The sequence below is a fragment of the Rhinolophus ferrumequinum genome, chromosome 11, assembly GCF_004115265.2.
Source record: "Rhinolophus ferrumequinum isolate MPI-CBG mRhiFer1 chromosome 11, mRhiFer1_v1.p, whole genome shotgun sequence".
In the NCBI taxonomy this organism is placed as follows: domain Eukaryota; kingdom Metazoa; phylum Chordata; class Mammalia; order Chiroptera; family Rhinolophidae; genus Rhinolophus; species Rhinolophus ferrumequinum.
The window spans coordinates 57,019,777-57,034,867 of record NC_046294.1 but is presented as its reverse complement, the minus strand read 5'-3'; the positions used below and the strand labels follow the sequence as shown (position 1 = coordinate 57,034,867).

Genomic DNA, 15,091 nt, shown 5'->3' with positions numbered 1-15,091 from the left:
GCCAAATACAAGTTTTTTGCTTTGAGAACCCACCCATTTATTAATCCTCAGGTGGATTAGACCTCGTGAAAGGAATCTTACATGGCCAGACACTCACAAGCCAGCAAAAAAGAAAAAAAGAGACTTTTCATACATACAACAGGTACTTTTACATATGTTGTCCTACAAAACACATTGTACAACTATACATACTTTGTCTTAGTGATTTATGCATCTTGTGCACATTTATTTTGTCCCCTGTTCATAGAAAAAGCCACACCATTTTCCTAGTTTACCTGACTTTCTCTTTACACCTAACTTTGAGGAGAAGCAATATTTAGAACTGATACATTCCTTGAAAATGGGTGTTATGCATGCATAATCATCTATTACTAACATAATATTCATGGTTTTCACTCAGTCATTTCACGTGTCTCCGGTGTGACTTTTCCCCTACGTGCTTCTTTAACCCTGTATTTTGTATCTGAAGTCCATACTAAAATTATGAGTATATCAACGCAGTGATGTTTTCATGCTTTTAAGAGGGAGTGAGCTGTTGGCAAAGGATGGGTAAGAAATGGAGGTTAGCATGGAAATGAGGGAAACCTTGAGCTATGCACGTACCCAAAAGCCCAGAGTTAAGCTACTATTGACTGACTGGTGCTAAGGAACAAGGGACAGATGGGGAGGCCGATTTGGAGTTAGAACATTCAGCTTGTAATGTCAATGTTGGAGGTTGAACATTCAATCAGTTCCTTGATCTACAGCAAGGCTCTACATGAGACAGAAACAAGGGGGTTTAAAAAAAAAAATTTTTTTTTTCTACAGCAGCTCCAGGGCCCTATAAATCCTAGGGAGCTTCCCCAGAAGCTCAACATAGGAAAAACCCTAACTTATGCTTGTTTTTGACTTAGAGTCACAGAACATTAAATATAAATAAGACAGCCTGAGATGGCATTTCAAAATGCAAGCAGAGATAATTTTATTTCAGTTCGAGTGCATGCTCCTCTGGTTTGCCTGTATTTGACAGCTAACCCAATGTTTCAGTTGCATTAATGGAACAAGAACACTATTTATTTTTTATTAGCATAATTATAGGGCTCCCACAGCAAGTCGGTTTAGACTTCAAATGGGCAATGCAATTCCGGAAACTCTGCACTAGGTGGTAAACAGAGTAAGTGGTAGGCTGTCCTCCCAGCAGAGCAGGAGAAATCAACCAGAGAAAAAAAAAAAAAAAAAGGGATGGACAGAGAAAGTCGAAGCAGATCGTTCAGAGGGAGGGGACAGGAGAAAGGCGGGAGAGGGAGAGGGAGAGAGAGAGAGAGAGAGAGAGAGAGAGAGAGAGAGAGAGAGAGAGAGAGAGAGAGAGATCAGCAGCAGGAGGGAATAACAGCCGCAGAGGAAAGGTAAGGAAGGGAGATGTGAGGGAATGTAGTCACAGATGCTGATGCAGAGATCAGGAGAGCATCACAGAGGTGAGACCCTGAGGTGAGGAGGGCGTGTGGAGAGCAGGGAAACAGCGTCTCAAGACCCAGGGACCGCACCCACGCAGGGCAGTGTGTGTGGTAACTTTTCCAGGTGGCTAGGTGTTCGGCAAAAGAGAAAATTGCATGCAAAGCTAAATTGTAAGGGGGAAAGATCGAGAAAGGGATTTTAAAGAATCTGGAATTGCATGTCTGGGTTCCACAGAACTCCCAGGGCCAAGAACAGCAGGGGCTAATCATGTGTACTTTATTCTGATGTTGGCAACTGTTGGGGCAATGAGTGGAATTTGAGAGTCCCAGGTCCCGGTTTCAAACAGCCTCCAACGCTGCTTCTCCTTCCCTACCCCTGTGCTTACTGAGTTAATGCTGGTCTGTCTCACAAGATGTGGCAGAGCCTGCAGCCTGTCAGAGCCTGCAGCCAGCCTTTCAAGGAACTGGCCCCAAGTATAGAGTGAAGTCCAGTTCAAGAGCGAGCTGGATGGGGAGGCACTGAACTTGGCCACAATGATATACAAAAGGCATTGACGTTGATTGAGATGCTGGGGGCGGGGGAGTATTGTTGAGCTCTCTGTAATGTCCAAAGTGCCAGAGCCGCTGAGACGGGGGCTGGCCCCCTTACTGACTGATTGGGGTTGAAGGGAGCAGCCCTTAGGGAGCAGGGCTGGACAACATGCCTCTGGGGGACTGTTAACAGAGACAGAAAGGCACAGATGACAGGCAATAGCAGAAGCCAGAGCTGCTGTTAGAAGGCATCCCTTTGTGATGTGGGGGTGAAGGGGATTTGTGTTTGGAGATGGGGGACGGATGGGCGGGGGGCATGGATTCAGCCACTCCCTGGCACAGGTGGTTGTCAGAGCATCACCTGCAGGCCTGAGGCTGCAGGCAGCCAGGGTTGGAGGAGAAAAGGGTAGTGTAACTGTGGGGGAGAAAGAACACAAACACAGTCCGTGTACCGCACAGACAGAGCTCTCATCTCAGCTGTGCTGTGGTGGAAGCTTTCAACCTCTCTGCGCCTCAGTTGCCTTGTTTGAAAAGTTGAGCTCAGCTAAGTTCTTGAGATGCTTAACAATAACAACCGCAGCACAGCACCTTTTTGCTTAGCATTTGGTCGCCAGTATTATGTTCATTAGAAACCTCTTACGTTCCACATTTAAACTTCTGGTCACAGACAGATTGAGGAAAGCCAGTTTCACTGGATCGCTTCCCTCTTTATTCGCTCTCTCTATTTGTTCCTATTTTCCTGATTCTCTTTTTACCTCCTTCCCGTTATTTACTGAGCGTTTACTTTGTGCTAGGAAGGGAACCAAGGCAGTGGGGCCTGATTTCTCTGTGTTTTCTTTTCGTAACTCAAAGAGTATGGCTTTTTGGTTCTGTTCACATCCAGAGCTCCGGCACCAAACCATGGAAACTCAGACTTCGCCGGGGAGTTGTTTTCTGTAGGGAGTGGCGTTCTCTGCGCTAAATTAGGAGGGCTGGAAGGAGAGAATTGGTTGTAATTAGAAAAGATTTAAATGACTGAAAATACCTCCCTGACTATGTAAATGGAAAATTTTCTGATGCTTACAATATTCACTTGAGACTGGTGGTAAGAGACTGTGCACAGTCTTGGCTGCTTTTATGAAGTTCTGATATATGGTTGAGGGAGCAGAGGAAGCGATGAAGGAAAGGTGATTCCAGAATATGGCTTTTCTTCCTCTTTCAATTTTATGAAGTTTGTCTTTTCTGAAGAGTTTTGAACTGATTTTGTTGCTTCTTCTGGGTAATAGGGAATACTAGAGTTGATCTTGTCTAATCCTCCCATCTCATAGGTAAGAAAACTGTCTTGGCTGCCAATAGACTGTCCTATTGGCCTGAAAGAAGCTTTTTGTAAAATTATTGGCTCCAAGAGTAAAGGCTATATGTTGTGTGGTCCACGTAGCACTTCCCAACAGAGACCACAATCAAGATGGCAGCTTCAGCATAGGAAACCTCACCTGCTAAGGAAAGCTGATGCCTTCCTTTTCAAGGTCTGGCATAGCTTCTCCATTAGTTCTCCTCTCATCACTTTCTTTTCTAGTTTGTCGTCTTTTCATTATTAGCCATAGGAATTAGCTACCGAATCCTTGGTGAGCTGGTTAATATGCTTTTTTAGAGGAGTAGAAGTCTTTGTGAATCTCCGTCCTTCATCAGGGTAGCGGAAGAGATATATCAGGCACGTGTAATTACAATCATCCTCAATAATAATTTATGAGAAGGAGCAATTGTGTCACATTCTAAGAATGTAAGAAGACTAACACAATGGTTGGTACTGCCCTCATGAGGCTTACAGTCTAATTGGTGACGTGAATTCCTAAAAAGGTAATTTAATAGAAAAAGAAAGCAAATTACACAACAGTGTGTCATATGATACATTTTTTAAAAAGAATAACTATATGTGGAGGTCAATATATGTGCTTTTGCTTCACTCACTTACATGTACCAGGTAATATTCTAGACATCAGGAATATAGGTGAGGATATTAATTGTATATGTGTGGAAAAAATATGTAGACATCATATATTCAATTTATTATCAGTGGTTACTGGAGGATTAGAGTAGAAAAAAGGAGATAATTAATTTGTTCTTTTCTATTGTTTTAATTAGTTAAAATGAGCTTGAATTACTTCTATACCTCAAAAAATAACAATAAAACACTGAAGGAGGATGAAAATTTATATAATGCTGCCAGGTTGTGAGACTGATGACCAAGTGAGTGGCACAGGTCATCAAAAGGTAATCTGGAAAAGTAGAACTTGACCTGGACATGAAGGAAGACCAAGATTTCAGAGAATCCTAGGAAACAGGAAGTGGGACGGGGGAAGTAGAGATCAATTACACTGGAATAGGGACGTGCGTGAAGCTTCTGGCTGCAGCAGAGGATTGGCTTAGGGAGAGGAAATGTGTAATATAGGAGACCGAACACAGGCACTTCCATCTGGACTCTGAGACAAATATACTCCATGACCTGGCAAGTGACTCCTTCCCTGGGCCTCAGTCTTCTTACCTATGAAATGGGAGGATTGGACAAGATCAACTCTACTATTCCCTCATATTAGAAAAGTCTGTGTTCTTAAGAAACTAGAGAAGACTGTAGTAAAAGCCAAGTTTTAGATGGCCTTAAAGGTGAGGACAAGGAATTTGCATGTAACCCATATGCTGTGAGGAACATAGGAGAATATGAGCATCTGCATAGTGTGTGAATTTGAAAAGCAGTATTTAGAAAAAAAGTCGATCAGCCATGATATGCAAGATAGCTGTCAATGTGACAGAGGCAGAAATAAAAGAAGGAGTAAGGGAGGGAGGGAGAGATAGAATTTAGAGGAAGGCTTGCAGATCAATTAGAAGTCTACCGCACAGTGTCTTGATAAATCAAAAACCAAAATCATGAGTCTATAATTGGAGAGGGAAGGAAGGAAGGAAAGAAAGAGGGAGGGAGGGAGGAAGGGAGGGAGGGAGGGTGAGAGAGAGAGTGAGAATATCAGAATAAAGGGAAAGGTCTTCTGCAGAGAAGAATACCAGCTAATAATTCTGGAAGAAATCAAGAATTAGAAAATGACCATTTTTCAACCCTCAGTAAACTTCAGGTAAGCATACTCATTAGATGCTTAAGAAAAACTGAGATGAAAGTTTATTGGGGGAAAAAAATATTCACATGGTCTCAAAAAATCACCCCACAGATTATTATTTACAAAGTGCCATTCTAAAGGTGCCTTTAGAATTGGAGCGATCTGGTGGTCCTTAACCCAGGACAAACTTATCACTGTTGGTGATACTAAGGGAACAAACTTAGTATCACCAACAGTGAGACAGCCTCACGTTCTGATCCTCCTAAACATGATACAGTAAGAGTACATAATGTTATTCCCTAGATTTTGCTAAAAATGTTTGACCTGATTCTGATCAGGAAGAAACAATTAGGCAAATCCAGAATGTGGAACAGTCTGTAAGCATCTGGCCTGAACTCTTAAAAAAAAAGAAAAAAATGTCAATATCATTAAAGAGGAAAAAAGGTAGTAGTTTAAATTAATAATGACTAAAGACATAATAACAACAAAATACAAGTAAACCTTGATTAGATCTTGGATTGAAGAGAAAAAAATATAAAAGACATTCTGAGGACAATTAAGGAAATCTGAATAGGTATATTGGATAATATATAATTATTGTTAGCTTTCTTTGGTGTAATAATGGCAGTGTGGATATATAGGAAATATCTTTACAGAGGAGATTCTTTACTGGTATGTTAGGTCGGAAATGGCATGATGTCTGCCACATATTTCGAATGGTTCAGAAAAAAATATGTGTGTTTATGTGTGTGTCTCTTTGGAGATGATAGATAGATAGATAGATAGATAGATAGATAGATAGATAGATAGATAGATAGATAGATAGATAGAGGCAGAGAAAGAGACAGAAGAGGGAGGGAGAATAAATGTGCCAAAATATTAGCAACTGTTGAATCTTCATTAAAATGGTATGGATTTTCAATTACTGTCCTTTCAATTATTCTGTAGTTTGAATTTTTTCAAAATAAGAAGTGGGGGGGTCTGTTGCAATAGTCTAGATTAAGGCTTAAAGCTAAAGTAGTAAATTCAATAAGAAAGAACAAAAGCAAAATGAAGGGAAAATAGATTAATAAGTATCTTTTCTCAACAACAGTGTTAAATATAATTTGATTGTCAGCATCCGTGTCTGTTCAGATCTCCTCCCCTTGAGTTGACGGATGAAGTAATTGAAAGAGAGGATTTAAGAGTCCTTGACACAGTTTGCCTGAACTCCAAAAACTTGTTCCCTGGGAGCTTTTAGGCAGTGAAATGGTGACCTTATTTTTAGGTGAGGAATAAGTAAGAGAAATGCTAAAATGTAATTATGGGCAATAGTCAGATGTCAAGATACACATAAGCCCAAGACAAAAGGATGTCGTTATCCTGAGGAGCTATGATGTAATAAACACCAGGTGAGTCCTGCACGCTGTAGCCAGAGTTTGAGTTGTACATTAATGAATTTTGACCTTATTAGCACCTTATTCCTATTCAAGTCTTTCAGATGCTTTAGGAATGGACCATTTGACAGGTGTATCTCTAGCAACACTTTTTCCCGTTCTTTAAAATTGATTTTAATGCTTATGAACAAGGTCAACTGTGCAAGGGGGAATAAAGAACCAAGAACCTTTTTCACCTATACTATAAGCTCATTAAGGCTCATTTAAAATTAGCACATTTATGTGAAAAACAATGTTGATCCAATATTTATTATTGCAATTGCTATTGCATTTTTTTAAATTTATTTTTTATTATTAGTTTCAGGTGTACAAAACAGTGTAATAGTTAGACATTTATACTCTTCACAAAGTGATAACCCCCTCCCCCAATCTACTACCCCTCTGACATCATATATAGCTGCTACAATTCTACTGACTCTATTCCTATGCTGTACTCCACATCCTGTGACTATATATATATATATATATATGTATATATATATATATATATATGTGTGTGTGTGTGTATATATTATATATATGTTATATATATATATATAGTCACAGGATGTCGAGTACAGCATAGGATATATATGAAACATATATATAAAACATATATAATATACACATATATATTACATATATGTGTGTGTATGTGTGTGTGTATATATATATATATATATATATATATATATATATATATATATATAAAATTGTACTTGATTCATTATTATTCAACTTCAGCTTCAGGTGTACAGTGCAGTGATCAGGCATCTACATCATTCCTGAGGTGGTCTCCCTAATAAGACAAGTGTCCACCTGACACCCTACAAAATCTTTACAACATTACTGATTATATTCCCCAAACTGTCTTTCGTATCCCCGTGGCCATCTTGTGGTTACCGACTGTGCTTTCTAATCCCCTCACCTTCTCCCTCATCCCCACCCCCCACATCTAGCAACCCTCAGTTTTTCCTCTATATCTCTGAGACAGTTTCTGATTCGTTTGTTCATTTGTTCTATTTTTTGGATTCCACATATAAGTGAGACCATACAGTATTTGTCTTTCTCCATCTGACTTATTTCACTTAGCATAATGTGCTATTGCCTTTTTGATAGACCAGTTTTTCACTGTGTATGACTTTGTCACAATTTGTAGGACATTTAACATACCCAGGCCTTTCACAATTAATGCCAATGTTGACCCCCAAATCTGACATTTTAAGAACAAAAAGCACCTTCCCCTTCCCCACATTTCCAGACCTAGTTGAGAACTTTTGCGAGATTTTAAGTCACTGAGGGCAGAGTCATTGCTTAATACAAAGACTGCCAGAAAGAAATCACTCAGTAAATATCTATTGAATGGATCTATGTCATGTTTGAAAATTTGATTATTCAAATTTACTCAGTTTTCCTATAAACATTACTGCATTTTTAATTTGCTTTAGCAACACTTTTTGTTTTTTACTGTCAACACAAACCTCAAACTCAATAGTTCAAACATTTTTTATATAATTTTTAAAATTGTTCTGGCAATAGGTGTTCAGTTAAAAATTATTCAGATACCACTAAAGGCTATAAAATAAAACACAATCCCTTCTTTCCTTTGTAGTATTTCTCCCCAACCATGGCCTCAACACCATGGCCTTTGAATCCACCATCAGCATTTAGTATTCGGTTGTATAACCTTTCAGGCATTCTCTATCAGATCATAGATCCTTTCTATTTTAACAAGCAGGGATACATATATATACAGTTTTACAACTTGTTTTTCTTTAATTTAGCAACATATCATGGATATTTTTTCAGTATCAGAATATTAAACACATAGGCCATTGCTTTTAATGGCTGTGTAGTATTCCATTGTATGACTATTTCATGATTTATTTAATCAGTTCCCTGTTGATGGTGTTTTTAACAGTTGATAAAGTTTAGTGACAGTTTACTCTCAGAAACCACAGAAAAGTTTTTTAAAAAAATAATTGAACATTTGCAGTCAGTCCACTGATTTCAAAAGGAAGAACATGCTGAGCAAACTCAGAAGGTTGCTTTCATTACCACCATCCATCAAGGGAAGGCCTCAGCTTCAAATTTGACCCTACACTAAGGAATCTGTCAGCCTGGAAACATACTCGTATCCCATCCAGAATAAAGGGCTTAAATGGTGAAGTGAGAAGCAGATCTTTGAGAGCAGGATTTTAGCCTCATGCCCCCGAGTGTGACCCCTTGTTTGAGCAGTTTGGGAACTTGGGTGATGGAGAGGAGAGTGAATCCATAACAACAGTGTTTTCAAGGGCACTGAGACATAGGATGGGCTTCAAGGATACCTCCACCATGATACCTACCGCCTTACACATATCTGAGAGACATTTGTATCAACAGAGACCTGTGCACAAAGCACAGTGTGATGGACAGAGCCCTGGAATGAAGAGAATGGGTCTTTCATGGGTTGTATGGATCACCATTTTTATGTTCATATATTCCCTTTCACAGTATGTCTTAAAGGAAGGTCCCAAGCCATTCTGCCAAGACCTAGTGGGTAACAGAGCCCCAAAGGGAGAGTTTATAAACCAGCAAAGTCACAGTACAACCTGAGACCGAAATCAAATACAGCATGAATGAAGGGACAGGAAGAGTGCATAGGAGAACACAGAGCTACAAATCCATAAGAGCTGCCCATATCTGATTGATCATCTGTCATTAGCTTTTTGAGAATAAAGATTCTTGAGCCCTCAAAGATTCTGATCCATTGAGTTCAGTTTACTCAGCCATTCTCTCCTACGTGACATATTCCTTCTGAAAAGGCCTCTGATCAGTACCTGGCTCATAATAAATGTGCAATAAAAGGTTTTCAAATACATTTTAATTATTTAAACAAAATTTGTGATCTAACAGTTACAATCATTTATTAATTCAAGAAATATTGTTAAGTATCTATGTAATGTTCCAGATATTAGAGGCATAGAAGTAAAAGAGACCACGTCTCTACTCACAGGAAGTTTTTCTTGGGATGGGTGAGATAATAAGCAAAATATCTGGTAGCCCTCCCTAAGTGCTATAAGAAATTAAAACAAGACATTAAAGATAGGCTGGAAGTCTACTTTAAATGAGGTAGTCAGCAAAATGCTCTCTGAGGAATTGGCCTTTAATCGGAGACTTATAAACATAAAGGATCAAATGTGAGAAGAGCTAGGGAAGAGAACCACAGTCAGAAAGCTGCTAACAGTGCCTTAGGTGAAGGTGAAGTCGAACGAAGGCCCTTGTAGCTGTAGAAGAGTTGGGGGAGGCAGAGGGTGGAATAGATGGAATCAGCAGTATGGGTTGAGGTCAAGGCGAGTTTGGATTTTATTCAAAGTACAGTAAGAAGCCAATGGAAAAAAATTAAACAGGAAAGAGGCATGATCTGATACACATTTTGAAAAGATCATTCTGGCTGTCGGGTCAAAAATGGATAGAGGAGTGTGGGGAAACCAGAGTGAGAGCAGAGAGCCCCATAAAGAAGCTATTGCCGTGTCCCTGGGAGGAACGGTGGCTTGGCTGACTGGGACAGGGGTGGGATTGGAGGAAAGTGGATGAAATTGAATTATGGCTGGGAGCTAGAGTAAACAGATATGTTGATGGATTACATGGGAAGGTGGAGGGGAAGGTTAGCACATAGGTTCTGGTTTGAATGGTGCATGTCGGTATCACTGTTTGCTGAAAGTGGAAAAATTCCCCCAGAAACAGGTTGGGAAGAAAATTAGGAGTTTGATTTTGAGCATGATGAGTTTGAAAAATCTTAGGCATCCAACTGGAGATGTCAAGTAAGCCAATAGATGTACAAGTCTAGAGTTAAGAGACGAATCAGAGCTGGAGATACTAGTTTCAGCTTATATTTGTATAATATATTGTAAGGTTCCAACTATTTTTATTTACATGTTCTTATAGTTACCTTATTACTCAAAATGCATGAATCCTAAAAGTCATGTACTGTGTTTTGGCCTATAATGAGTGGGTTCGGATGGCCAAATTATATCTTACCATTTTCAATTAAAGATTCCAAAATGAAATGCTCTGGCAAACCAAAACGTTTTTATAGTTTGTTGTTGTTGTTGTTTTAATATACGCCCATTTTTGCATCATCAAGCCAAATTTAAAAGGTATGTTAATTTTAACTGCTGAGACATGTAAATAGCCAATATCAGTTTTTCATTTTGCCTCTGCTCCAGGAGGATTCTGGTCTTGAGCTCTCATACAGCTACTGTCAGAAATGTTATCACTCTCCACCAAGTGTAACAGCCTCCAGGAGGAGAAGGGAACTTAATTAGAAATTTCCACTTCGAATACAATTTATAGTTCATTCACTCTGAGATGCGCTAGAGGGTATTTGAAAAGTTTAAGGCTGAATGAACCGTTTGTTTTTCTCAAGTTGTCAATTAAATACATATCGTGCGTAGAATATACTTGTTTATTCAGCACAGGAAGGGACCTCAGAGATTAAGCATGAGGCTCTCTTTCTAGATGAAGAAACTGAGACCCAGAGAGGTAAAGGAACTTCCCAAAGTGAAATAAGCTAACAGCAGGATGGGACTGAAACTCAAGACACCTATCTCCAAGGACAGTGCTTTCCAGAGTACCACACTTCCTCTTTCAATGTCCAGAACTCTAGCACGTCTCCTGGGTCTGCTGAGTACTAGCTCAGGTCATCCTCTTCCTTTGGGTGTGTCAGGGGAGAGGTAACTAATAGCTAATAAGTATGTGTCCTATTATATACCAGGCACTGTTCTGTTTTATATGCATCAACTAATCTAACCTTACAGACTCTGCAGTGTGGGTATTCTTATTATCCCAGTTTTGTACAGCAAGACTTTTCTACATTTGGGTCTAGCCAGGTCAGGCTACTCAACTTAGAAACACCAACACTGAAATGATGATGAACGTTAACTATTGTTCTGAGCTCCATATAGATCATTTGCAACTGCCTGCAAAACTATAGATGTCCAGTAGACACGGCAAACTCAGCGTATCTTAAACAAATGAATTATCCTCTGGTCCAAACCCACTTTTCACCCTGTGTTCCCATCTTGATTCACGGCATCCTCTCCCCTCTAGTCACCTTCTCATCCCTCATTTCCAACCCATTCAACATTATACGTATTGTTTAAACTCTGTTTGGTTCCCAGAGGTATTGGAGGTGAACAGTTACATAGAACCTTCCTCTGTGTCCTCTCTCAAGTCTCTGCCCCATTTCCCACCCTCAATTCCATTCTCATTTTTCTAATGCAGGTCTTAATCGTCTATCATTTGTAATATTGCAGTAGTCTCCCATCTGATTATCCTATCTTTGATCATTTAGTTCTTCAACCCCAACTTTTCACTGATGCCATCATTATCCCCTCCCCGCCAACCCCAACACAAATCAAGTTATAGTCAATGCTCCTAAAAAACCCTCCCCTGCTTTTATTTTATTTAAATGATTATTAACATTAACTATTTTTCTATGCTCCATATATTGGCAAAGCTTCTTAACCTGACATTCAAGGTCCACTTTTGGTGCCACCATGTTTCCTTTCTCTCTCTCCGTGCTCTATGCCAGCCTGCTCACAATTCAAGATTAAATAGGATATTTATAGTTCCCTTGCTTCCCTCACAAGTATGTGATAAGGATCAGTTAATACATGTGAATACTTTTATTATATTTTTTGTTTATGCCTCACCTTGTTCAGTATGAAATGTGAGGTGGGAAAACAGTTTTCTAACTATAAAACACTTTGGAGATGTTATTTTTAAACCATGGAAGTCATTGAATTTTGAGTCACAGGGGACCCTAGAGACAGTTGGACCTATTATCTTCCATTTTGCATAGCAGCTTATCGATGGGCCTGAGTCGGTTAGTGGCAGAGTTAGCAACTGAACCGAAATTTCCAACTCACTACCTTGTATCCCTTCAGGAAAATGAAAATAGATATTTTTTGTCCTCTTGAGAAAAGATGGAGCCTGCTACATTTACTTCACTGGTAATATATCTGTTCATCTTACCACCTCTAGTCTGAAGAAAGTAGAAACAGTTTGGATTCTGCCCCAGTTTCTTCACTGCTGCCCCAGTGCCACATAGCAACCAGACCCCCAACTGTGAAATAACTTGCTTGAAACAGTCCCTCGTGTTCTGTACCTGACTAATTTTAATTGAAATCTGGTTCCAATTATCTAGCCTTTTCCCCTGGGTTGCCCCTTTGTCCTTTTTCACAATTAATAATTCACTTAAATTTGTAGTTCTTAGCTACTCTTAGCTATTCCAAGACAATCTTATACCAAATCTATTCTCTGATTTTGCTATTACTAATAAAAGTACAGACTTTAAAATCTGGATTCCATAGATAATGGATATGCTATAATACAAATAGCAACCGTTGATTGAGTACCTACTCAATGTGCCAACTGTTATGTGAAGTACTTTATTTGCATTAATTATCCAGACAACAACCCAGCAAAATAAGGGTTAATATCTTGTGTTGCTAGGAGGAAACTGAAGGTCAAAGAAGTTAAGTAACTTATCCAAGTACCCAAGGTCATAGAGTTGGTAAGTGATGAGACCAGATTTGAATCTTGGCCTTTCCAAATCTAAACCCAGTGTTCTTGCCATGACACTGTTTCCATATGTCATGAACAGGGATGGGAAACCTCAACAGCCACAAGCAGTGTTGCTCTCTTCTGAGAAGCATCACCGAAAGGATCCATTCAACTTGGGAGGCTCTTAGTTGGGTTGGCGATAGCACGTGCCTCTTACATATTCCCTGTATTTTCTCTAGCTGTAAGCACTCCTGTTTGTACAGGAGTGATGGTAAAATAATATTTCTCAATTCTAAGCTGAGGAACGGTTCCCCACTGTAGTCACAATAAACTCAAAATTCACTAAAGTGGCTTAACAAGCCTGTACCACCAAATCCTTGAGAGGCAGTAGTGTGTCATGGTTAAGAATGCAAACTCTTAAACCAGTTTACCTGCATTTAATTCCTGGCTTTGCCATATATGAACAGTGAAACCTTGGGCAAGTTATTAGGTTGGTGCACAAGTAATTGCAGTTTAAAAGGTTAAAAATAATTGCAAAAACCACAATTACTTTTGCACCAACTTTAATCTGTCTATGCCCCAGTGTCTTCCTCTATAAAGCTGGCATTGTCATGTGTCCTGGCTTCATAGAACTGTTATGAGGGTTAAGGGAATTGGTATACAGAAATGCTTAGAATAGTGCCCGCCACAGAGTAAGTACATACATGTCATCTGTCACCACTGTCATCACCATCACCGTCATCCACATCGTCACCTTCATTTCTCCTCATCTCTCACCTCTTTCCCAGTCTCTTTTCTCCCCTTTCCGTCCTTCAGTAACAACTACTTTCTATTTTTCAGATGTGCGAGACCCCCCCCTCTCATGTTCACAGGGATTCTGACACATCTGACTTCCCTCTCTGTATGTGCCTTCCCCTCTGCCCATCCCTCTCTCCACAACCCTTCCTGGATAACTCATTCAGATCTTGTTTCTGATGTCACTTCCTGCAGAAAACCTTCTCATACCTCCTCAGACCTTGATAAAGGCCCCTCCTCTGGGTCCCAAAGCATTCTGATCTTTTACTTATTTCTTTTTTTAAAAAAGGACACAACTCACAGTGGCCTTGATCTTTTCTTGTCATATTACTTACCACCAGGCACTTTTAATTGTGTTTACCTGTCATTGTCCTCTACTGCATAATAAATTGCTTAACAATGGCTATGTGTCACTCTGGTTCACTCCTTCCCTTGAATTGGAAGAGGAAATGATTAAAATGGATATTTTAAAGAATTTGTATCAGCACTATGTTTAGCTCTAGATACTACACGAGGAGCACACTAAAAGGTAATAGCTAAAAGTGAACAGCCATGTTGCCATAACTGCCCTCGTATGCACTCCGCTGAGTCTGATGAGGTATTAAATAAAATCAAGATGCTAACAATATCACTCATAAGAGCCATCCCAAAATGGAGTGGACAGACTAGAGAAGGAGGAAGTTCTCTGTCCCTGGAGGCAAATTGTCACTTAGAGAGAATGATACGAAGGGATAGGGAAGGGAGTGAGGTAATTTAACCTGAAAAAGAGAAAATTGTCTTCAAATATTAGAAGAGGACCACATAAGAGAAGAAATCAAAGAAAAGAAGAAATATTTTCTGAACCCTCAGAGGGCAGATGATTTAGATTCAACACAAAGAACTTTTTGTATCGCTAGAGTTGACCCCAAGTGGAATGGATTTCCCTGAAAGATAGTGAGCTCTTCGTCAGTGTGAAGCCAGGCTCACATAAAGCTTATATGACCATCGGCCTGGGATAATGTAGTATGAATGGATTTTTCACTCACTAGCTTGCTGTTCACTCACCTCGTCACCTATCATGCATCTCCTGCTTGCCAGGCACTATGCGAGGGATACAAGTTCCAGTACGACACCTTTAGGAGTTTACAAGTAAGCAAATGCCACCAGTCCATTCAGATTGAACCTTTAAGAACTGAGAGAAGTTTTCCAGGTGAGGGAGAGATGAAAAATTACGTTCTATATGAGTAAAATAGGATGTGCAAGGATGCAGAAATACCTGTATCGGAGAAATGAAAAAGATCAACCG

At 39.6% G+C, this 15,091-nt stretch overlaps 1 protein-coding gene across 25 annotated transcripts in view; it reads left to right on the top strand.

The window, feature by feature from the left end:
* Positions 1-15,091, top strand: part of DLG2 (discs large MAGUK scaffold protein 2) — a 1,874,701-nt gene that overhangs the window by 1,559,331 nt on the left and 300,279 nt on the right. The window contains exon 1 of one of the 25 annotated variants that reach the window (XM_033121682.1): positions 1,346-1,454. The exons of 22 other annotated variants lie outside the window; for them this stretch is intronic. The gene's annotated coding sequence lies outside the window, so the exon portion shown is untranslated. Of the gene's footprint in view, positions 1-1,345; positions 1,455-4,969; positions 5,066-15,091 lie in introns of those variants that run through there. 2 more of the 25 variants (XM_033121683.1, XM_033121684.1) reach the window with 2 other exon arrangements.